The sequence below is a fragment of the Aulostomus chinensis genome, chromosome 4 (assembly GCF_037954235.1).
Source record: "Aulostomus chinensis isolate RoL2024-O1b breed Wild chromosome 4, RoL_Achi_v1.0, whole genome shotgun sequence".
Taxonomy (NCBI): Eukaryota; Metazoa; Chordata; class Actinopteri; order Syngnathiformes; family Aulostomidae; genus Aulostomus; species Aulostomus chinensis.
Window position 1 is genome coordinate 10,401,081 of NC_141323.1, and position 25,766 is coordinate 10,426,846.

General features: G+C 44.2%; 1 long non-coding RNA gene across 14 annotated transcripts in view; it reads left to right on the forward strand.

Moving 5' to 3' along the window:
• Positions 1–25,766, forward strand: part of LOC147262647 (uncharacterized) — a 234,429-nt gene that overhangs the window by 23,192 nt on the left and 185,471 nt on the right. The gene's annotated exons all lie outside the window — the stretch shown is intronic.

Genomic DNA, 25,766 nt, shown 5'->3' on the forward strand with positions numbered 1-25,766 from the left:
TTGCTCCGTAATGTGGACTCGGTACCAGTGGCTAGCTCTGTCAGAAACACTGTCTGGAAGCCCTTGAGCAGATGGCGCTGACGGTCTGGCACTGTTGTACTCTGACACTTTCAGCTGCTCCCATGGGTGTGAGGTGTGTACTGGCGGTGCATCCCCAGAAGAACTGCTCACAGCACACTCCTGAGGATATGTGTGCCCTGGTTTAGGAATCATGGGTTTAAACTGGTAATGATAACAATGATCATTATTATTTAGTCTTATTTTCATGCAAAGTTTAAAAAAAAAAAAAAAAGATGCATGGCAGGCAGGGCAGGTAGATTGGTTGGTAATGTTCTGGCTTTTAGATGGCCAGCAGGGTGAGGTGTGCTGCGTACCTCTTGTGGTTCCCCGGTTGCTCTGACTTCCTCCAGAAGACCAAAAAGTATATCTCTAAATGTCTGACCTGTATCTGACTGTGACTTACTCAGCGTGTACCCCTTCTTGTGGGGTTAAGCTTATGAAGGGATGGATAATGGTTGGATACATGATGGATGCCTAACAAAGTCTGCATGACTTGAAAAGGGTATTAAAATTGTTCAAATGTTTTGCAGTGATACATTGAAGGAAAGAAAGCAGCATCTTTTAGAGCATCTGAGGTACGGAACCCTATGTCTTCTGTGACACACTTTGTCTTGAACCTTTTTCATTCTTCTTCACCCCTTGTCTCTTATCAAGCTCTTTTCGGTTTTGGCCCTTTTTGGCAAAGTCTTAACTCCGCATTTGGAAATATATACACACACGTCTATTTTAAAGGTCATGGATTGAGCCAGAGCCCTCACACACTCACCACGGTTCCGTCTGATTGGCTGCATTCATACAAAAAGGCCTGCTGCCCCTGAAATAACCTCTGGCTGGTGTTTGAAGGAGGGCTGAATGCTGTACAGAGGAATGGTATAGAAACTGATATTGTGCTTGCTGACTGCAAGTAAGGCTGGTGTTTGGCAACCTTACAGATATGTTATTGAATCTTTTCTGTCCAGCCTGTAAAACTTCTAAACCCTCACATCCAAGAAGGCTCGGGGACCTGTAAGGTGTGTTCACTCCCCTCTAGTTTGTTTCCTCTGGTCCAAATCAGTTGATGAGTTTGTAGAGCTGAAAAGCCAACAAAGACGAGCAAAGCCAAAAAATGCAAACCTTTCCACTTCATTGGTCGGACTTGCCAGGGGCGGGAGTAAGAGACCAAACACAGGGAGAAGGTTCTGTCTTCGGACCAGAGCTTTTTTTTTTTTTGGTGAACTGCTGCAGTTGATTGTTCCAGTGTATCCAAAAATGTACAGTGTGCTTGATTATTGAAGCCAGTCAGTCTCAGACTTCTAGAATACACTCGTAGTTTGGTCAGATCTTTTTCTCACTGCAAGCTAACAACACCAGTTTACAAGCATACCAATACCTCCTCTTCAACAAGTCCAGGTCTGCTTCTTTGGCAATCTTTGGTGTGGACCTGAGTAGAATCGCTGTCTTCACTCCTGTCCAAATTAACCCTTATAGCCCGATTGGCCCGCCGCTGGGCCGAAAAACGCTGGACGTAATTGGGCGCTGTAAAAATGTACGGAAATTTGACGGCAATGTTTACTTTCAATTCTCGATCAAAGTTTTGACTCTAATGCTCACAATCCCGGGTCGGGTGTCTGTTTTAGTGTAAACGTTACCTTTTCATGGTGATTTTAATCTGTTTTGGTACGAAATCGGGACATTTAAATTTTGCAACCACAGCGGGATCAAAGTTGAATAGTGTCGCGTAGATTTCTTCTTTACGGCAGTGTTTGTAGTCTTTGGAAAGGGGAGAAGCTACTGAATCGATCGACACCTACCATTCCAAGAACTACAAATCCCAGCTACGTAAAACTTTGAGTGTAAAACCTGCGCAAACTATGCACTCTCGCCGTCTTTTACACGCAGTGCCCCACAGACAAAGGCTGACCACTGAACAAAAGCCAAAAGCTCCAATAGTTAGTAGTAGACAACTAAAATTAAAATTTATTGTTATTTGGAGCCAGTTTTCATCAGAGGTAGAAAATAATTCCTTTGGCACAATTTGAAAACTGAGTTCTCACCTGGGTGTATCCTTACAAAATCCTTGATGTAGGCTTCACTGTTAGCCCAAATTCTTTCAACTTTGGTAAATTTGTGGTCAAGGAGTGGATGAAGCTAATCAGTGGTGTCTGGGTGCATGAAATCATTGCTGGCAGAGTGTTTTCCTCTGTCAAAAAAATAAAATATTTTGGCGAGAGTAAAAAAACGTAATTTTTCCTCTGGTTTATTCCAATTTACTGAGGCTTAATGACAAATACAACACTTCTGACACTTGGAGCACATTCTCTGAAGTCCCTAGATGTCCAAGGACACCAAGAACATGCATATAACCTTTAGTAAAGTGTAGTAATTACACATTTACTATGGGTATGTCTTTTTAGGCATTTTTTTCCTGAAAATATGCTGTGAGTGGAAGAGGTTAACAAGGGTTTCCAACAAAATAGGTGTACTTGTTGCACAAAATAACATCAACAGTTACAAATATTTGCTATCTGCGATATTTCCTGTTCTACAATCTTGTGCGTGGCTTTCCAAAAACTCCAGATACAAAACTACTGACACATACACAAAAAAAAACAGAAATGTATGTGTTTACCCCAAGAATGTATAATTGCATCTGTCCGTGAAGGCAAGAGGGACTAAATCAATCAACTGTACCTCTGTTTGGTTGACTTCTTGTAAGCACAGCATTGAATTCTGTTTGACACCTGTAGACAATTCATACCACAAAGCTGCGGCATCAAGCCTCAACACTGTTCCCTTCTCAGAGCATACAAAGCACAATAGGAGATGCATTTGTCACACCCCAAACCTCCCCTCTGTGTGATGCCTTGCCTGCCTGCTCAGCCAACAAAGTGAGGCCTTTGCACGATAAAGTTCAAAGCGGGATTATTAAATTAGAGAAAGACAGAGGCAGAAAGAAACTGACACAGACATCAAACAGAGAGAAAAGGCCTTGTGAGGGGGAGGACTCAGCGGAGTGGAAGAGGTGCCAACTTCTGAATCGGCGCTCTGAAGAAAAAGAAACCGTTTCCTTGCCCACACACAAACCCCCTCCCTACCTTTGTGATGTATCTACCATCAAGAAAAAAGAGACACAGATGCTTTTTAATCTTCTGTGACTGTTGGCATTATAGAAGCCTGTGTCTTTTCCGTTTCTTTTAGGCCGTGCAATAACTGGGATTGTGTTCAACAGGACTTTTTTTGTTTTGTTTTGATTTTGAGGAAAAGAGCAATGGCCACAGGTGAAAAAAAGTAACCTTGTAGCTTCAAATTTTTGACTGAATCATATTTTTTTTCTTTTCAGCAATTGGAGATTTAAGTCTGTATGGAAACAAGACTCATTCATTTATCGTGCATCCATTTAGCCTGAGCTTTGATTGGAGGGCCTTGATGGAAATGGGATTTTCTCAGCACACATTAAAGCATAGGTGTAAGCACAGACCATTAGACTCACGGGCCTCTTAACAACTCTCAACTTAGTCCCCTAACAAATTGAGCGCAAATGTATCATTAGCTCTGATGCAGATTTAAAGGAGCAGCAAATAGTTCCTAAATTGATGGGTCTGATTCAGATCTGGTGCTTATGCTGATGCTTGGATCAGAGCTGAATGCAGATGAGAAGTGAATAGACAATGTCTACACAAATCCGTACCATTTGTAGTCATTATGATCTGACCTAGTGCTGGAAGATGCAGCGTTGCTATAAATAGCTATCAGAGGCCGGTTTCTAAATGGCGACCTTACATCTCTTTGACAGCCTTGAACAAACATGAGACATCTAGCACACGTTTTTTTTCACCCTGCTAGCTTGATCTAATGCTAATTGATGTGGATCATAGTGTCTGTCACGATCCATCTCCCTTCTCTGAGTTTCAAGAGGCAGGCAGGCTTCGAAGGAGACTCTCTGCTCCACACATGGGGCCCTCCTCTTCTAAACTATACCACGGGGAGCCAGAGTACTATGTTTCGTTTGAAGGCAAAAAATAGCCGGTGACATCTACTGGCTCCGTTTGAAGTGAATTGCATGCCGTTGCATAGCTTGGAGTAAATCTGAGGAGACACCTCACTCTTTTGCTTCCTCGCAAGACCTCATACAAAAATATATTCAGAGGGAATTTCTGGTTTGTGGAATGAATGGGGAGTGTGTTTATACATGTTGTGCTCTATAGATGATAGAAATTGCAGAGGAGCTGCCTTTATTATTACAAGCGTGTACAAATACGAAGCATCCTGTGGTTCTAGCTCTGAGTACAGGTTTGAAGGTACACGGGTCCTGGTTGCATGGCATCCAGGTTGGACGCATCTGAGGCTTGACTCTCACTGTGGACTCCTCCTATATCTAAAAGATGACCTCAGAGAAGGGAAAGGGAATATCATGTCCTTATTGGGGTAGTCTAAGTCAGGGCAAAAGATTAGAAAGCTGTTGGTGTGACATTGGAGAATAATGGTCTGAGACCCCTGTCAGTCTGACTCACAAATCTGTTCTCTGTGCCGACTTAATGAAGTTTTTTTTTAGGTTTTAGGGAGCAAAAACATCAATCGTGACTCAAAATCCAAGACTGCAAAATAAACTTAGTTGTTGAACAGCAAAAGAAGCAGAAAAAGAACAAAATGGAACATAGCTGCATTTATTCCCACCATCTAGTTGTTCTGGTTTTATCTAGTTTGACTCTATATCACAGTCCAAGGTGTTGCCAAATGATTGCGCCAACTCTTGAGTGTGGCGTGGACCAAGCAGCACTGAGCCCCGCCCAGCAGTTTTTCAGAGGTCCTTGAAAACAGGAAACACATGTGATGGCTTGTTGGCTTCTCGAGGTCTAAAGGTACGGTTGAGGTGATGAAGATCAGGTTGCCTTGCTGTCATGTGATCGGTTTGATTGCTCTCTGTTGATGAAAGTGGGAGTACGGCCAAATTTACAAAGTCTTGCAGTAATATAGTGAAACCTGGATTCATTTCAGACCTTTTACTTTAAGCAGCTTTCAGGAAAAAAAAAAAGAATCAAAGGGTATGATTACTGGAAATGGCTGAATAAGAGTCCGCTGGAGGATGGAGCATTATCTAAATGAGCCATCATCAAAGCTTTAGTGAAGAAAAGGAGGAGGGGAGAGAAAGCATCCTCGAGTGACCTCAAACTTTGCTCCAAGATATTTGTCATTTGATTCTACATTGCTGAATCCGGGCTCCACTTTTACAAATGGAAGATGAAGACAAAAGGCATGCACTTGCCTGTTCGTATTTGAAGGTAGAGGAGAAGCAGGGGGTCCGTCCAATGAAGACTGTTAATGTCAGCCTCATGTTTGCATCCAGGTGAAGAAGCACAGCAGGCACAAAGGCCAGACCAAGAGGTGTCAACATCATCCCCCAAAAAAAACAAACTACAGAAGCTTCACTAACACCGACGGCATCTTGATGCTCTACCACCCGCCTCTTGAGCAATTCAGAATCTGCTACAAGATCCCTCTGATTATAAATGAGGCTCACCATGTCCTCCTTGCTAGATTTCTCCACTCCTCACTGCACATCACAATCACTTCTATCCTCAAATGTCAAGTTTCTCAGCCACGCAAATGCATTAAAAGGTGATTTGTAGTCTGAGCCCTGACTCAGATCTATTGGATCTGCCAAATCACTGCAGTGTTTTAAACAAAGTAAAAAAGAAAAAAAGCATTTGTATCAGCAAGCGCTAAGAAGTATAAAGCCCTAAAAAATGCTATAATTGAATCGTTTCTAACTTACTCAAGCGGTAAATGAGTCACAGTGGTCAAACCTCTAAAAATGATCATTCCACTAAAAATGTATTTGTACAGGGCGGCTGGGTGGAGCAGTGGTCCTCACGGTGGCCCCCCATCAAGAAGGTTGTGGGTGGAGCCCCGGCTGGAGCACGGGGTCTTTCTGGGTGAGTCTCCATGTTCTCCCTGTTCCTGCTGGGTTCTCTCTGGTACTCCAGCTTCCTCCACAGTCCAAAGACATCAAGAGGGACCAGGTTAATCCAGACTCTAAATTGACCGTAGGCGTGGCTGGGAGAGCCAATGGTTGTCTGTCTCTATGTGTTGGCCCTGCCATGGACTGGTGACCTGTCCAGGGGGAAGGCTGCTGGGATAGGCTCCACCCCCACCACCCTGAACAGGATAAGAGGGAGAAAATGATGGATGGATTGATTTGAACAGTTTTGTAGTTTCACCCTCATGAATGATGATCTTGCAGGTTGCTCTAATTTAATCTCCAGTGCCTGTGTATTTCAGTGTAGACACGGCCTTTCCTTTTCCTTTGTTGCTGCTAGTTGACACGTAAAAGTGACATCATTTTTTCTTTTTTATTTAGTTGAACTGCTCCTTTAACGGTGGAAATCACTGTTGAAGGTTTCTGGATGTGGAGCGACAGACATAGAAGAAGGAGAAGCATGTTTGACTCATCCATTAGCAAGACCCTAAAGGACACAGAGAGACTGTTGCTAGTCCATAATAAGCAGAAATGAGTATCCGAGGGCCCTTCATCCCCCTCCTCGGCCAACCACCACCGCCACCACTGGCCTGTACTCCCCTCGCTTTGTCTGTTAATGGATATTTAAAGGCTATGTCAGAGATCAGGGAAAAAAAGTGTGTTGCGAGGTCAGAGTCGACAGGCATTATTCCCCTCTCCCCCATGAGGAAACACCAAATGAAACATGCATTAAACACATCTCACTCGACTCTGGAGCCCCCATCCCCGCCGCCACCATTTTCAATACAATCCACTCCTCTGCTCCACCACACCACCTCTAATATCTTATGGAATTAAAGCGGTGACAGGTTATCATAATCCAATTTCAGAGACAATCGCGCCGAGCACCTCGCAGCGCACCGAGAAACCCGGATCGGAATTGAATATGCACTCGGTGGATTAAATTACGCAGGGAGAAATAATTACGACCTACATTAGAAATATCTTTTTTGTGTTATTGTGAGTGCCGTACTGTATTGTGTGCAGTGCTCACTCCGGTGCACTCCACAAGATATCCAATCCTGGGTTGTCAACAGCAAGGGGCTGATGTGGGAGGTGGCGGTGGCGGCAGCAGCAGCGGTGGTGGAGGCGGGTGATGGTTGTTATTGTGTTATTGTACACTCTGTCTCATGGCGCAATATCTGTTCTCAAAATAATGTCAGTCTCTAATGAAGTAAGGCCCCTTTTATTATTTATCATTTCCTGCCACAGCCAAGAACTACGCGGCGCCATATGCCTCCGAGATGTTTTTAAAAAGGCCTTTTTAAATGAACACATTTGAATTGTAATGTGATTTTTTCCCCCCCTTTTTTCAACAAGGGGAATATAATGTATTTTCTCTGAGGCTGCTGTTTGGTTTCGAGAGTTGCAGGGTGCAAGGGCCGCAAACGTGACACATTCAGCATCCTCTGTCAGTTTTGGTTTCCCAAAACTGAGGCTACGATACTGAAGGGACGAGAGTGCACATTTATGTGAGTACATTTATAAATCACTCAATGGCAGATTATCTCTTTGTGAGACCAATTGAAAAGGAAATATATTCTCTTACTTGGCGGATGCTGCAGTTTGCATGTGATTGATGGAAGCAGGGAAACGGAGAATATGTCACTTGTTGTCCAAGTGTCCTTATCCTACCCCTAAGTGCTCCCGATGGCCCTGCGATGGACTGGCCCCGTCCAGGGTGAACCCCGCCTCTCGCCCAATTTGAGCTGGGATAGGCTCCACCCCCCGCGACTCTAAATGGATAAGCGGTATAGAAAACGGATGGATGGATGGATGGACTTTTCTAACCTTACGAAATGTTGATATTGAGATTATGGGCCGTCTTGTGCTAACGTGTGCTAATTGTGACGTGGTAGGAATGACTGCTGTGCGCACTGAGTCGAGTTGCCAGTTGGAATTCCAACGTTGCTGACTGATCGATGGTCATTTTTTTTCACCAGTTCAGAATAAATGGAATGCAGGTTTCTCCGAGTGTGATTGCTGCTACATCAGTTTATCAATGCAACAAGTTCAGCACTGATCAATGTGACCTCACTGGCAGGTGCACAGTCGCTATAACCCCAGGTTCTCTTTGCAAAATTAGCATCCTCTCTTTTCCTTCAACATAACATGTCTATATTTTTCTATTTAGCCCCACTTTTTACCTTTTCCCATGACCATAATTGCCTCGATTCTAAGGGTTCCCTTCCTGCTTTGCAGCATTGTTATCATCGCTGCAGCAATCAGATGCACGCTGACATTGCATGCTGTATATTGACTAACCGTGTAGGCTGTGATTCAGTAGTTTGTCTCATTGCACCGTGTTCATGCACCAGATAGATGTTTGCCGCTCAGTGTAGCACTCGGTAAATTTAGAAGATTGCAAAAATCCCTGTTGAAGGCTTAACTTGGGAAACCTTGTAAATTTCACTCTAGTGGAGAGAGAGAAGCTGCAGTTGAAGGAGAATGTAATGGCTGCAGCGAGGAGACATGTTGACGTAGGACAAATCAAGATGAGGGTAGGAGTCAGAGAGGGAAATGAAGAGAGAGAGAGAAAGGCATCAGGGAAGGCGAGGGAAGATTGTGGGGTGGCAGGGTCAAACAGCCGCCCCCCTCTGGATCCCTGCTGCTGACTTTTATATCAGCTGTACACCCCAGAGAATTCCACCTCCACCTCCATCCATCACACCTCCGCCCAGACACAATGTCAGCCGCACAAATGCACATAATTGCGAGTACATAGATAGAGCGATGCATCAGTGCACGGACCAGAGAGGCGAGGAGTCCACGCTTTTGACCGTAGCAAGAAAAGACATGTCCTGTGTGCCATCCGGAAGCCAGACAGGCTCAGAATGGATGAATACAACCCAGATCCCTCTGCAACCTGTTTCCTTATGGGCTGTTTGTTTTTTTAATCTGTAGCCAATTACTGTTCGGCTAATGCTAGTCAATACTTAACTGTTGTGCTGTGGTTTGATTGGATGCATGAACTTTTCAAATGAGGAGGTCTCTTCCTGTTTTCTTCAATTTGTCTCTACCATTTGGTGTCCACAGTATCCCTTTCATTTTATTGATGTGTTTGTCGATTTCTGTCATCTAATTATTTCCCCCCGCTCTGTGTCTCCTGCTCCTCTCTTGGCTGCTGAAGGCATCTCTTTGATTGCCAGGTTTACACTCTGCTCGCTGGAGATAATACCCTTGCACCCCCTCTGAGTTGAACCAAATTGTTGCTCTTTGGCTAGCTACATTTAAATATTTTAGGGCATAGGGCTTTGAAATTTCCACAAAGGGACAAAGCTGGGAATTTAAATGACTGAACATGAATAAAGATTCGTAGGTTTGCAGCTTTCATCTGAGCGTGGCATGCTGATCGCAGGCTGGCCGAGAGGGACGGGGGAAAATGGCTGTCATAAATATGGTTTTGATTTTCTAACCAGGCGAAACAACAAAGTTACGACGAGAACATTAGCCACATTGATTCTGTCTGGTCGATGGAATAAAGCAGCCGGTGACCTTTCCCTCATTTAGAGGCATAAAATTCCTTGTTGAAAGTCTCAGAGGGCTCTGGCTGAAAGCATTAACACAAATTACCAGCCGCCATTAAAGGCCTGCATCACTTCCACCCTGCGCCATCATTACCAACCTGCCGATAAAATGCTGGAAAGCCATCGTCCAGCCAGTGCTCCGGCATGCCTCTCACACCCACACACACACACACACACACGTAGAGGAACATGTGCAGACGCTAACACATACTCAGCCCTGGAGACCGCTGCGAAGCCTATTACACACGGTCTGATTTACAGCTGAGCTGCCTGCAGCCAGGACCATCACGCCAACGGTACACCAACCTTCTGTGACAGTGCAACTAATTGAGCCCAGATATATCTGTCCCCCCAACTGGGCCTTGAAAGGGTGATAACACGCATACCTGCACAACACTGCTGGTACATATTTTACAGCCCAAGAAAAAAGAAAATCACAATAGGGTGTCGTTCTTAGCTGCACAGGGGGATGTCACATTTAAAACATCATTGTTTTGCCTTATTAGGTACTTTAAAATACCTACATTTTTTGGACTTTGGTATGCCTGGTGCCAAGCTGAGCTCGTCACAGGTGTCCTTGCTCGTTTCCTACTGACGCAGTTGTAAATATCTCATCCTACATCCACGTACATGTACTTAATTTAATCTGCTTTGTTGTTGTGCAGGGAAAGCGCACAATTCAGAGTTAATTGCAGCAGAGTAAGCTAGCAGCGAACACGCATCTGTTGTTCCTGAACAGGTCGACCACAAAAATAACCTCAACTGAAACATTAGTGAAAGTTTTTTTTTGTGTTCATCTCGTCGGCTTCGTTTCTCCAGTTAGATGGTCTGCGACACCCCCCCACGCACTCACGCACACACACACACACACACACACACACACACACACACACATATCCCACCAAGAGAAACAATGTGCCCTTTTCCTCACGAGGTGCAGCAGCATAACTTCAAGATGTTGTGGGGAAAGAACTGAATGATTTATTTATTTTCTTTTGCATCGTAGTTTGATTGTTTTTCAGATTAGAGAGGCCTCCTCTCAGTGGTGACCTCTTGATGCGTGCAGGAACGCTGCTACGTGCAGCAAATATCCTTGAACAGCAGAACTAAAAAACTGTCAACTTGACAGGCCTGAAGAACCAAGAGTACAAAGAAGAGGAAAAAAAAAAACCTTTTCATGATTATTTTTTAAGACAAATAATCAGGAACCAAGTAGTTAGTTGTTTACTGGACCTGCCTAATATACCCATGATTGATTTAGGGCCTAAAATCAAACCCTTCGTACCTTGAGCCGGACTTGGCGCCAACATATTCATCATTTTAAAAACAGGAATGGATTGAACCAGCATCCAAAAACCATGCACTTTGAAGAGCCTTTAGTGTGTCTCAAGATATAAAATATGGTTAAAAAAATGTATTTTAACTTTGTCTTTTTTAAAGGCGGTGAAAGTAATCATTTATCCAGCTGTATTAGAATGATGCTCGGGACCTCTGACCCTCTGTGTGTTTTTTGTAACTTATTATCATGAAAATATTCAGCAGCACAGACCTCTGGCATAACTAATTGATCTAATTCCTAAGAATGAAATATTCAATAAAGCAGACACTTGTCAGTGTTACACATTCACCTACACACGGACTTAACACCCACGTCGGCTCTATCCTGTCACCAGGCTCGGAGCTTCTAACAGACTCCAAATCAATGTCATTAAATTAGTTCTATTCTGAGTGGATAATAAAGAGTCTGTCACATTACGTGTGCTCCAATAAAGCTCTAATCTCATTAGAATTACAACAATATTCTGCCAAAGACTCCTGAGTGAACTGAGAGGAAAGGATAAATAAAACCAACATCCCCGACTCTCACGCTTCATATAAAAGCTGCACCACGCAGGATTTGAATGTTGATATGTCAGACCAAAGTTTATGAATCGGGGCTGAAACGGAGAGACGAATCGAGTTTAATTAGATCTGGGCTGATGGAAGGTGTCATACATGGTCACTAGTGAGGGGATATTTATTCTTTCACACAAAAATGAAATACTTTTTTCTGAAGCACCCATGGTAACCACATAGAGGAGCTTGAGAACAGCTCCTGAAATTTGCCCTGTGGTGACGTAGTACGCATAGTACACGTAGTACACATAGTACACGTTGTACACACCACCGCACATTGATGAAACAAAAGCCGATACCTTAAACTAGCCAAAGTCTAAAGGAGCAGAAGACCCTTTTATTTTATATCAATCTGATCCGCCCCAAAATATTTGTATTTGTCCCTGGTCAACTTGATCTAATTTGTGGAAATGAGCCTGGACTCTTTGTTGCATAATTCTTCTGACTGAAGTCAGTATTTACTGACTAACGAGATAATCAGTGATTCCGCCCTCATCACAGTCGCAGGTCCCTGGACAGTTGACTGCACGTACTCTTTAAAGCTGTGGATGTTGTGACGCTTGGGTGGCTTCATGGCAAATTCATGACCTGAACATTTTTACTGGATGCAAACAGAGGAGAAAAGATGTTTTCAGGTTGTCCATCCAACCCATTTCCTTTTTGGAAAAATGAAGTTTCTCAAATGTCCAATGGGACTCAAAGATGAACTGAAAACATTTTGGTGGCCAAGGGTCAAAGGGCAAGGTCATTATCACTTTGTGTCAGGGCGACTTCTGTCCAGTTCTTATTGACATGATATTTCTAGAACGCCGAAAGGGTATTTAATCAGATTATTTTCGAACGTCCATCGGGACTTATGGATGAAGGGAAACAGCGTGGTGGTCAAAGGTCACTGTGACAGGCACAGGTGAGACGTTCACCTCAATGTTTAAGGTTCATTTATCTCTTGACATTGATTAAAGCAGGGGAGACGTGAGGACTTTTGATTTGTTTTTTTCTGACAAATAAAAATGATGGTTATTTTTGTTCTCCTTCCAAAGCAAGAAGTCAATGCACATCTACATTTATATTATATATTTATAGATCAGCAAAGCTGAAAGGATCAAAATGAAATCCCTGTCTCATACACCGTGTCACATCGTTATTGAGGAGTCCAAACCTGCTGGAAGTCATTTGTATATCACACACACACACACACACACACACACACACACACTGCCAGTGCTCAGAGCTGTCCTCTTGGTTTCATCAGTAAAAATAATACCTGATGTTCAAATACTGAATAGTAGAGAGTCATGAAGAGATTTCTTATTTCATCATTTTCTAATTCCAACAGAAGATAAAATCTGTTTCTGCAGTATCGTTTCCTTGCACTGGAGGGCGCTTCAGACTGTTTCAGATTCATTTGTCCATGAAAAAGTTTGAAAGTAAAACAACTTTACCAAACAGTTAACATGAGGTTTGAATGCTTTGACATATTTTCAAAGTAAAATGAAATTGAAAGAACCCCAGTGGTGGTGTGAGGACAGAGTGTCACGCTGCAGCTCTGTGGCATGTTGCGTAATTTCTGGGCAGCAAAAAATTAATTTGGCTTTCAAAAATTCAAACGATTACATCACGTTGCCACTTGGGGATGTCAGAGTTGCCTCATGGAGCTGGTGCTCAACCCAGCTGGTAGTCTGGATTAGAGATTATTAATACATGACGAAGAAGGTGTCGTTGCTTCTGTCTTCAGGTTTCACCCTAGAAAACATGACCTGACATGACTGGGCTCCATGGGGAGGAGGGTGGTTGTCATGTGTGCTATAAAAACACCAACGATCCAGTGGAGTAGGACTGTGTGGGGAGTGTATTCATGCATATCATGTGACTGCATGTTTGCCCTCAGCGCTGGGCGGGCCCCTGCTGCTCTCTCACCTTTCACAAGCTCAGGGAGAGGGTGAGCATTCGTCTCCGCCTCCCACCTCTCGCTCGCTCAGACCAGAGAGGATGTCAACCGCTGACAAGTGGCCATTTGCAGGTTATTCTGCTGATGTCACGTTAACCATGAATAAAACAGGCTTCACACCGTTTGCAGAGCTGTCGTCGTTCACAGGAACAGAGCCATCTGCTGCTGTGTTCTGGGGGAGAGGAGGATTAGACGGCAGTTGGATGGCGTGATGGTGGCACCCAATAATAACAGCATCAGGATTATTCAGCTTTACCAGTGTACTAAGTCATGATGGCAAAGAACTGAATATCATCTCGACGCTCGGCAAAGAGAACGTTAGAGGATGTCAGTATTTTGTATTTAATTTTGCAGCCAGCCCCTGTGGAACCCTGGTGAACTCATTTAAAATAACTAACTACATCAGTTCCTATCCTCTGGTCCTGCTTCCTCTCCTGCTCCTCGGGATTTCTTCTGCCTGTTCAGTCTCGGTACCTGAGGACCAGGTACCCCCTGTCATATCTGCTGAGTCAGCTCCATCCAGAGGGATCTGAGCTGCAGTGGTGGAAGTGGCCCCCTGCTCTCTGCGTGTGTCCATTGATGTCGTCCGAGTCAAAGAGACTCAGCGATGACACAAAGTTGTTTTAAAAACTTAAGAGTTTGTGACTTTTAGAAAAAACATGTGGTCCCAGAAGCCCCCCCCCCCCCCCCCCCCCCACACACACACACACACACACACACCACCTTTGCCTGGCTCTGCTGTTTGCTGGTTGATGGTTCATCCTGACTTAAGACAAAAAATGAGCAGTACCTTCATTCACTTTGTTGATGGGACATCTGCACTCTAAAACTACAGTTGGATTCTGTTCAGATGAGTGTCATACGTGTGTAGGTTGTAGCAGTACAAGGGAATAAACCTGAGGAAAGGTTTCACGAATGGAGTAAACGAGCCCTTACAGGGTTTCCACTGTCACGCTAGAGCTCAGATCATGTTTGTATGACTGTCCAGGACGATATTCAGCCCGACCCATCAGCCACAGACCCCAACAGACTCCATCTACAACACTGAGGAATGTGTACTCTGATGGAAAGAAAGCAGAAATAATAAGATAAAAGAATGATGTAAGTTCTTGGATTGTACTTAAGGCTCCAGTCCATTATGCATGAGGAGGAGTCCAACACAACAAGGTGGATGGACCTCCCAGAGACATGAAATAAAGAGTCGTGAGAGTGAAAGATCTCACAAGCAAACTCTTTGATGTAGTAAATCCCAAAATATCCAACTTTGTCACTGATCTTTTTATTCCAGCATGGTATAAAACATAATCTCTGACAGACTTCCATAACCATTCCCTTGAAAGTCTCCTCAGTCCTACATGGGTTTTATTTAACAACAAACTAATGCTGGAAATGATGGTGAACGTCCCTCTCAGCTTCGTGTTTGTGTCGTTGCGTCTCTACGGACGCTCAACCGGCTTCTTTTCCAAATCAGATTTAATACTTACAATGCTGGGAAGGGCTGCCCATATCCAGCACATTTGTTTGAATATTTCTATTGAATACTCAAAATGCCAGTGCTGAATTTACATTGAAATGTCCTATAACAGACAACCGAGGTGGAACTAAAATGAAAGTTGTTGTTTTTCCTTTTTAAAGAAATGCTGTTGCAAGAATAACCACACTAAACCCAGAGGAGAAACTTGGGTTTAATCCACCTTTTTCTCATGTAATAGAAGGGGAGGCAGTCGATCCCTCTCTGTTTCACACAGATCTAAAACCGGTGACTTTTGGAGAAGGATTTCCAGGCCAGCTGTCAGTCACACACACCCTTGCCAGGCAGAGGACACACAGGCAAACGTGAGTGACGGAAGTGATCCGTGCTCGACGAGTTCTTTGAACAAAGCTTTTGTGCTTGCTTTTATCTGCTGTCCCATCCTCCTTTTCTGTTGGAGGCCATTTGTGAGTAGAGAAAGCGGTCCAGCCTGGGCCCTGGACGGCTGCCGTTGGCAAAGGGGGATGAGGGGAAATCGAGAAGGTTCCAAAGTTCCCACAATGCTCGTGTGTAGCAGGTTCTAAGATAATCGGACAGCAGGAAGTCAGGATGGTTCAGATCTCTGGACAACACATACGTAGGAGTGTGCGCACGCGTATGTGTATGTTTGTGTGTGTGTGTGTGTGTACACTCATGGGTGTGTGTATGAATGTTTCTGAGGAGTTGGCACCAGGACTGCTAGTCACTTGCCAGACTCCCTCCATATGCCTATCCCAGTCTGTCTGGGCTCACCAGCATCCAGCACTAACAGGCTAAAAGGCATTACTGGCTATTTAACTGGCCGTTACTGAGAGGATCAGAGGAACGGAGGGAAAGGAAATGACAGCAGCAGTTCGATGAGTCTGTCCCTCCTTCAGGAGTGGAAGGATCTCATCATTCTCATGTTCATTTGGCCCAGTACACCCGCTGATACTCTACCTTTTCAATCACTCGGTTTCTTTGTGAAATGTCTTGAGATCAAAAGGATTGCTATGAAATTGTTGTGTCAGCTCTAGCGCCATCATCAGGACTCGTACACACAAATGACCCACCCTTCCATTCAGACAGTCACAATGCTCATTCACCTCATCACTGGCAGGTAAATCTCTCTGCGTCTCTCAGTCAATGGAGTTTGTATTTTTTTTTAAAAAACGACTCTACAGACCAGCGGGTGGCAGTTGTCGGCCTTGTTGGCCTTTGCTGCCGAAACGTACGAACTGGATGACATGGGTTGATACAGACAGCTGCGTTCATTCAAGACTGCCATGTTGGCGTAAACAGATTTGCTTCAAGGGAACCCATCATCTTCTTTGTCGTTTGGGGCAAAGTAACAAAGCATTTCATGTGCGCCCTCTTGACACTTCTTCACCTCTGTTTCTCTTCCAATACTCCGATTCGCTTAGCGGAGCAGCCAATCAGAGTGTGTTGAGCGCTGATTCAACAGGCTGAATTGCTTGTGGTTTACATGGGCCAAGTGGAACCAACAGGACAATGAGAACCAACTCTGCGGGACACAGTGCCAGTGGTCGGCCACCAGCCCACTGGCTTGGTGCATCAGGGCCCTGAACATGCAGCGTCCACTAACTGGTAAGGGTCCTGCTCCTCTCAGGACTTCTAGAAACTGCAGAGTGGCGTGTGTAGTGAAGAGTATCCATGACTTATCATGCAACTGTTTTCTGTAAAATGCATGTCATGTCTACATCGTTGCACTGAATATGCAGGTTTTAAATGTGTCTTTTTATCCTTATTTTTGAACCTCTGGCACAGTGACCTTTAGTAAATCACCACTACAGCTTATACAGGACATGTAGATCTATAAATCTTGAGTAAGGATGATGACACGATAATGAGAACTATAAAGCTACAGGTAGGATAACAATAAGAATGATTAAATAAGACCATTTTTCATTTTCCATCCGAGCACATTGGCTCGTTGCAGGAGCACAAATGGTTTTACAGACATGCAGATGGCAGTTCAGCGTGTTAAGTGCAGTCTGCAGAAAGGACACACTTCTGCACACACACACACGCACACACACACACACACACACACACACACAGTGTGCTCATATGGGGCTGTAACTTGATCTTTCTGACAGCTGCAGAGAAGAGCCTGAGGACTTATTATTACATTTAGCCCTTTGGAGGAAAAGAACATTAGTTTTAGGTTGCAACTCTTTTTTCCCCCCTCTCTCTCTTTTGTCTCTTGCTCTCTACATGCAGCTGCACTTGCTCTCTAAGCGTATTTTTGGGATCCCTGGAGTCCTACAATTGGTTCCCGCAGGCCTGTAACAAAACAAAGGATCACTGTGGAGTAGTTTGGTCAAAATGAACCTTGTAACAGAAAACACACCCACCATCCATTCGATACAAGCAGTTCAACAACAAAGATTTAGGATGAATTCTTCCTGGGGAGGTCTCTGGACTAACATTTGGGGATCTCTTACATGAAAGAGCTTGAACACCCCCATGACAGCATCCTGCAAGACAGAGCAGTGCATGAGAGATCAGGATCTGAGTGTTTGTCAGAGCACAGATGGCAGGCAGCTCTGAGGGAAATGGCACGGGTGCTGAGACGGCAGGGAACAAGGGTGGTGGCATTTAGACGAGGGGGGTAGCAAGGGGTAACGGTACACGCTGCCCCCTCACTCCCCTGCCAGCCTGGCCTGAAAGCTATGTCGCCATGGTAACGTCACCACAGGGATGGGCTGGGCGGGTCTCACACCTCCAACACTGATACAGGAGGTGATAATTGTCTTGGCAACTGCAGTTGTCGAGCTGCACATTGTTTCATCAATAGCATCGTCTGCCCCTCACGCTCCTGTACATCACACGCTGCTGATCCTCCTCAAGAGAACTCCAGAAAAAGATTGAATGAAAGAAAACCTGCATAAACAACGCCGATGCTCTGTGATTTATACTCAGTAGTTTTGTCGAAGTCTGATGGGAGCTGTAGTTTGTGACAGAATAACAACTTCAGGGATGTAACAATCACAAGTACAAGGCACTGTAATGGCTTCATCTTTTAAAAAGTTATGAAACATGCTTCAAGTTGTCAGTATATAAAAACAATCCTGTCAGACAATGTGTGGAACTGAGGCGAGTGGTGAGATGAGACGTTCCTACCGGCAGGCGTCACAATGCAGTGACAAGCTCTGCCAGTTAAAGGTGTGAAGCATTTGCTCAGCACGCAGCCAGTAACCTGGAATGTATACACTCCACGTGAGCCCGCCACAGCCGCTCACGCGTCTCCTGGTGCCTCTCTTTGTCCCCCTGTGTGTTGAAGGGGTAATGACGACATCCAGCTCCACCAACGTTTAGACAGAAGCGAGAAAGTTCACGGACGTGTAGGTGTTTCTAACTCCTAACTGGCAGCAGAAGACTGGTACTGGATTCCCATTTGCAAGCACGAACCACGTTTTCGAAATGGACGACCATTCAGTTGATGTCCCCCATTTGTTCAACTTAAACCGGACTTTTGAAACACATGCAAACATGGTAGTCTGACTGCAGCGGTCGTGTGCGATCGGGATCGATGTACTCAGACATGCTGATTTAATCTGCCCTGAACTGACAGCATTCCGTGCATGTTTCCATAGATTCTGCTGCGGTATTTAACCCGGGAAGGGTTAGAGCCGGAGCAAGATATTGTGGGACAGATGACGGCACAAACTTTAGTTCAATATCCTGAAAGACATCGATGGCTAGAAAACTCAGAACGTACGCTTGCTAACTTGTTGATACGCGATGCAAAAGGTCAACCAGAGGAAACCAGCTGGAAGGAGAGCAGCCAGTGGAAATGATTTGATTAAGCTGTAAACTTCAAGCATGTAAACCAATGTTTGGTACATCTACGCTGAGAAACCATGTTTCGTGTCAAAAGTCACCTGACCTTACGAGTCCCGTGTTCTTGACGTGACTGAGACCACTGTCCTTAGCGTGTTTTGGTGTGTATGGGCAATTTCTGTTGTATGGACTATTTTGTGATGATGTCACAGATTCTGATTGGTTCAGCATCAAGAGGAAGGCTTAGTTCACTTTAACCCTTTATTGAGTGATTATTTATTAACGGGCCTTGGTGTTACCTTCATGCATCCAGGGCTGTGATTGGTCGGTTCGTCAATGAGCAGGTTGCAGGTGTGGACTGTTTCGGAGGTCTGGAACTGTGCTAGCTGTGGAGAGGACCACAAACACAGTCTGCTGCCTTGGATTTGATTGAGTGTCATATTGTAGTTCAGTGCTGTGGAGCAGAGAGATGGAGAGACTGCAGGGAGGAGTGGGAACTTTTGATTAAACAAGTCGTGAAAGTCACACCGAAATTTGACTTCTCTTGACACTTTATTACACAACTCATAAGGTTACATGAGGTTAAGTGTTGCTTTTCCACCGTATGTCTCCTTGATCAGTTTTGTTCTTTACATTAAAGTTGTTCTGAAGAGTTCTGGCTGCATCAAAGCGAACCCAGCTCGGCCTATTTCTGAGCCAATCACAATCATCGGTGTCATTGGCTGCAGTCTGCAGAGCATATGGATCCCTCAGGCATCGGAGGGTCTCGTCCCTCCCAGATACCCTGATCCAGGCTCTCCGTCTCCCTGCTGCAGCTCTAGTCCATCTGTAGAGCTCACAGGGCCGACTGGTTCTCCCATCCCCCCTGGGCCTCCCAGGTGTGGGGCAATATGGTGCTCTGAGACGGAGCTGCAGCCTCTCACCAAGGTCAAGTTGTTGCTCTTCCTCTTGTCTGTTGTTGGAGGGAAAGGAAGAAACAAAAAAATTAGCTCCTGTCTTTATCTTTTGAGCAGAAAACCTAAGTTTGAACTGAAGAAAATTATATCGTAGCTTGGTGACAAAGCCATAAAATATCCAAAGATTATAAAAACTGTTGTTTATGCATTTTCCTCTTTTATGGAGGTCTCTGCTGTCTTTTTAGCAATTAAAATAGCCAGGTTGTTGTCAGTCAGGATAATTTGTACATGAAAACAGAAGATGTGTCAGACATTGGGACGATTCTGATGAAGAACCACCCACATGTCGAGACACCTGCAGATGTTTGTCTGGTGACAAAAAAATGGTGTTTTTAGTGAGAATTGACTTTTTTGTATGCAACCCAAAATGCACTCATTCCTTACTCTGGACACAGCGTCACTACAGCTGTCATACCAAAGGATTGTGCAAAAAATATGAAGAACTGTTCGTATGACATCACTTTTGTAGAAACAAAGACTTGAAAGCCGTATTTGCTAAAGCAAAACAATCACAATGCATGTTACTCTTCTGAAAAGATGAATGCCGTGAACCAGAACTGTTTGGGCAGCTGATTTTCCATTTGCTCAACAACCTTCTCTTCCTCTCTGCACGCGTGCCTGCTCTGTGGTTCTGCCGCTGCTCAACAGGAAGTGAGTATCATGAACTCAACGAGCAGCTAAACCATGAGCTGCAATAGAAATGAGTGCTCAAGAGTTCGTGCTGGATGAATCCAAATGGTGATCCGAGTCTGTGGCGTACCTGGAGCTGAGAGACAACCTGCGTGTCTTTGTTCTTCCCTATGAATGTGTTTTCTGAATCCTATAAACTTCATTGTGGCAAAACAGAAGCAGATGGTGAGCCCCTTCGCTAGCGAAGACCAACATAATCATCTCCAAAACACCAGGAGAGTACATTCAGCTCAATATCACGCCATTATGTAGATAATATTCAAACCCATGATGTTTTTACACATCGTGTTTGCTCTGACCATAAAAATTATCAGGCACTTAAAATGAGTTTATAATGCACTTATTGTGTTTCGATGCTTCTAAGCACCACTTCAAGTAGAGTGTTAGTACACATTGTATCTAGAAAGGATTGGGGGGGCTTTTAAAGAGACGCTACAAAGAGAGTGTTTTTTCCAACATGCCTGAGTGGCAAAGATTGCAGCTGCACAGGAAACGCAGCATTGCTGTTGCTTCTGTCTGCAAAAACAGTTACATTATCAGCTGCCTCTTTCTTCTCAGTCTTAACGAGAAAACAACAAAATACAAGGGGAGAACATTTTGTCTCCCCTCCCGATCCCCCTCCTCTGGATGCTAATTTTCATTTTAATTGCGTCAAACCGCTTTTTCTCACATCTGAAAAATGTGTACGTGTGAGGGTGTTGATTAGAGAAAGTAAAAATACAGCATGTAGGATTTTTATGCTAATTACCCTTTAAACCTCACTCACGTCAGTCGGCTTCCCTAATTAGCATGTTTCCGACAGGAGCGAGGAAGAGTGAGAGAATGGTGCAATGAAGCTCTGCACAGCTAAATTAACGGTGTGAAAACCCAGACATCTGATTTTTTCCCTCCCCTCCCTTTCTCGTTCTCTGTCTCTCTCTTTCGCTCTTTCTCTTTCTCTTATTCTTTCTTCCTCTCCCACCCACCTACACCTGTGAAAAAGTCTGCGAGTTGGAATTAACTCTCCTCCGGCTCCATGTATCAGTCTATCCGCAGCTTCTAGCGATCCATCTAATGTGTCTGAGTCTCTTTCTCTCTCTAACTTTCTATCTGCCTACATTCATTACATCAGTCAAAGAGAGTCTGTCCACTTAATCGGCCTCTCAGTCCATTCATGTCTTTATAGGTATACAGTAAATAAGTCTGTCTTCTGTTTATTTGTCTGTCATCCCTCCTTCCCTGTCATCTGTTCTCTTTTGTCTACCCCTTCTAATCCATTTTTGTCCACTGTCTCAGTCTTTACTGCTGTATCTCTATAAATACTTCCATGTATACAGTTTGTCCGTCTAGTGCTCTACGACAGCCGTGAAAATGACCTGTATTGATATTCAGTATCGAACAGCTGGAAGAATGATGTCCACAGCAAAATAGCAAATCCGATTATGTAAATATATCGCAAGAAAAATACAAATACGGAGGGAAACAGGATAGATGGTGATAAGCAGGAACAGCCTGCTACGCCGCTCATGTTTTCTGAGCTAATGTGAAAAAATTAGAATCGTGTCCTGTATTTTATGCATAGCATGAATATATTGCACTGATTTTGAGTCCGTGGAAACTATTGATGAAAAGCTAGTTAATAGAAAAGAAATATTTAATTTTGTGCTTAAATATATCTAATATTTAGGGAGGCATGGAAGCTATTGAAGAAAAAATAACTTTGTAGTATATTGAAAATGATGTATGTGCAGTACATTAAAGTAAACTATAGGAGGCAGTAAAAACAGTTAAAAGAAGTTCGCCCTATATTTTCAGTCTTGTCCTAAGGGCTTGTACTGATTTGTAGTCCCTAGGTCACATGACAAGAAAAGAAGTAGAACGCCCACTGGATTTTGCGGCGAGAGCAACAAATATTTCACTAAACATTCATATAAAATGAGGAAATGAAAATGCACCAAACAGAGGTGTGTCATCCTTCCAGTGTAGCACTAATATCTGGCGCTGATTTGGCGTCCCTTGGCCACATGGAGGCTTTATCGAAGTCAAGGCTGAAGGGGACCACATTCTGTAGTCGACATCTCCATCCATCCTTTGTCTTCCTCTTATTCCTGTTAAGGGTTGCGGGGGGCTGGAGCCTATCCCAGCGTCTACGGGTGAGAGGGGGGGTTCCCCCTGGACAGGTCGCCAGTCCATCACAGGGCCAACACATAGAGACAGACAACCATTGGCTCTCCCAGCCACGCCTACGGTCAATTTAGAGTCTGGATTAACCTGGTCCCTCTTGATGTCTTTGGACTGTGGGAGGAAGCCGGAGTACCAGAGAGAACCCACGCAGGAACAGGGAGAACATGGAGACTCACACAGAAAGATCCTGTGTCCGAGCCCGGACTCGAACCCACAACCTTTTTGCTGGGGGGCCACGATGCTGACCACTGCACCACCGTGCAGCCTCGTCGACATCTCATTATTCTAAAATGTACAGAGGGTCCTTCTACTTTTTCTTTCATCGAAACTTTTATTTGTTTGTCTGTCGCCGTCAGCCTCCGTCTGTAGTCTAAATGTAAGAAGTGTGTCTGAGTGTTGGCTCCTTTCTTCCACCGCGCTTCATTATTCCTCATTGGTCTATTAACTTGTTTTCAGTTCAGCTCTGATCCTTCTGTTCACTCTGTACTTGTGAAGCTTTGGAAGAAAAAAAAAGACTTCCTTTCCGGGTGTTTTATTAATTCTCAGTCTCACAGATTTTCACAAGTGACCAGACTATAGACACGATGTCTGCTGCAAGGTTGTGGTTAAAAGCCTGCAGCGTTGTGGCTGTCAATTTACAGCTTGAGTACCTTCAAGGTTACAGACTTTCCATGCTGAGAGCTGTCGTTGTATGGTTACACCTGGCTGATGGAGGCGCCTATGCAGCAGGTCAGGAAGAGGCTGTAATGGACACAAAATGTTCTTGTGCTTCTCCTCTCTCCGAGTTCACAATCCACTCGAAATGAGTTTATAAACTTCAGCGACCAAACTGCAGACGTGGCTCATCAGTAAACACCTCTCGTCTTTGTTTTTCCTGGCCTGACAGGATGCAGTGTTCCCATAACGACTCATTTGTTTGTAAGTGAATGAGCATAATTGGCATGAGCACAGGTGCAACCTCTAATTGAGATCGACTGGCTGTATTTGAAAAACTCTGATTTCAGCTGTATGGTCACAAGTTACTAAATGGTCAAAACCTTAATACCTTAATGTACCAGCACAGAACAAGAAATGTTTTGAATCTCTAAACTCCACCTGAGGTCTCAAAGGTAATACATTTTCTTCCCTTTTTCTATTTGTGTCAGGCTGTTGATATAGCTATAAATCAGAGCCGTAACCCTGGAAGAATTCCAAGTGTTTGCTGCAAATGTTGGCTGGCTGTGATAGGAAACCCATGTTGCTGTAAAACCGCACGTCAACATGGTCTTGAGGACATTATGATGATTTTTCTTCAAATTTATCTTTTAAAGTATAAACCTCAACTATAACTGTCAGAAAGTACAACTCACTTAGTTGCAGCCCAGTTGAAAAGATTAATGTGTCATTTTAGCCGCTTCACGAAGATAGTAGCCACTTTTATAGCCACGACAAATGGCTCATTTCCAGTTCTCCACACGTGGGCATCGTTGTCTCCATGTAAACTAAAAGACCTTCGCAAACCCCCTCCAAGGTGATGCGATGTCATCGCACCTGGATTAATTCCAAAATCCACAGACAGTCCCTCAAATCCCTAAGTTCATTTATGATATTGAATTTCATCAAAATCCATCTTGCAAACAAGTCCGGTAATCATATTTCATTTACAGACAAAAGACTGTGATTAAGGTAGGATCAAGAGAAAGGTCTGAGTCAGAACAAGAAGTTTCCTGAAGGGACAGTCAACCAACACCTGAACAAAACGGTCTTGTCCTGTAATACCACTTTGCTCCTCAAGAGGTCAGTCAGTGTACCACAGCAGAACTGTGACTTCCATCTCTCTAGACAGGGCCGTCTAGCAGGCAGAGGGTTGCTGGTTTGATTCTTAGCTTCCCAGGAGTCGAGGCGTCCTTGAGCAAGATACTGGGTACCGAACAGCCGCTCTGAGGAGGAGTACGTGTAAATATGTTTGTGAGATGTGTGAGGGGCGGATGGGTTGTTAAATGGAGTCCATTTACTATTCAGTCGGCGGCGGTGAGTCACTGTCGTGCGAGGGAGCAGCAGCCCGGGCCAGCCACCCGACAGAGGAAACTCATTTCAGCTGCTTGTATCAGAGATCTCATTCTTTCAGGCACAAAGCCTGTGACCCAAGGTGAGCGTTGGAATGCAAATCCACTGGTAGATTGAGACTTTCAGCCTGAGCTCATGCTAAAGACGTTAGCATTTCCTGTGATACAGGTGGACCCAGCATCGATACCTTCTACAAATATGAAACGCCAGATTATTAGGATCAACTACTAATTTCACCATGAGGCCAGGTACGGCCAGAATCATGAAGACGTCTAGAAATCTGGCCATCTCCATGTGGACTTTGTAGCTCCATACAAACACCTTGTTTTTGACCAAAAAGGTTCCTTCAGCCCAGTGGTGTCAGGGGTTCGACCCTGGTGTCAGCATCCGTGAAGATGAGGCAAATTAGTCAGCTGACATATGAAAAAGTAACTGTTTCTGAATGGCTGTGTCCTCGGCAGAAACTGAACACATCAGTCCATGGGTGGCAAGCTTCAGTTCTGTGATAGAGCCGTTGACGAGCAACAATAGAGACTCAGTTTGCGACCTTTCTTAAAATTCAATAAGTACGGAACTCATCGAAAGATTTAGCAGAAAAAGAGTATTACATCCCAAGGCGGGACAGGAATAACAACGTCCTGAATTTGGAATGTTCCTGTGGTTGGAACAAGGGTGGTTCTGCAAAGTTGTGAAAGTGGGGTGAGTTCTAACTGCTATGACTTCCACTGGTCTTGGCACAAATGTTGTTTATAGGCATTTGCTGAAATGACTAATGCTCCTTTCTTGGGAGAGCAGTCTTCTTTCGCTGTACCTGCCTCCAGTTCCTACTCAAGTAAGTAGAGTGTGCTGCTAATTTAAACACCAGAGAATAAGACAGCTATATTCCCAAACTCTTTGTCATCATTTTCTTGGTGGGTGACAATTAGTAGGTTGATCTTTTTCTTGCCTTTAAGGTGCTGTAAGGGGAAGAAACGTCGAACAAGAGTCGCTCTTCTCTACCTCTCAGGTGTATGTGAAAGTGCCTAATGTAGTTTTTTTTCCCCTTCCTTATCTGTTGTGGGAGGACTCATTTCCTGAACACAGTGGTGGCAGGCTTTCCAATTAATTAGCCAGAGGAACAGTAAGAAAATCTCCATGTAATTAGCTGATTTAGCCTAATGGACTAATCCCTATAACTCCACTTAAAGCA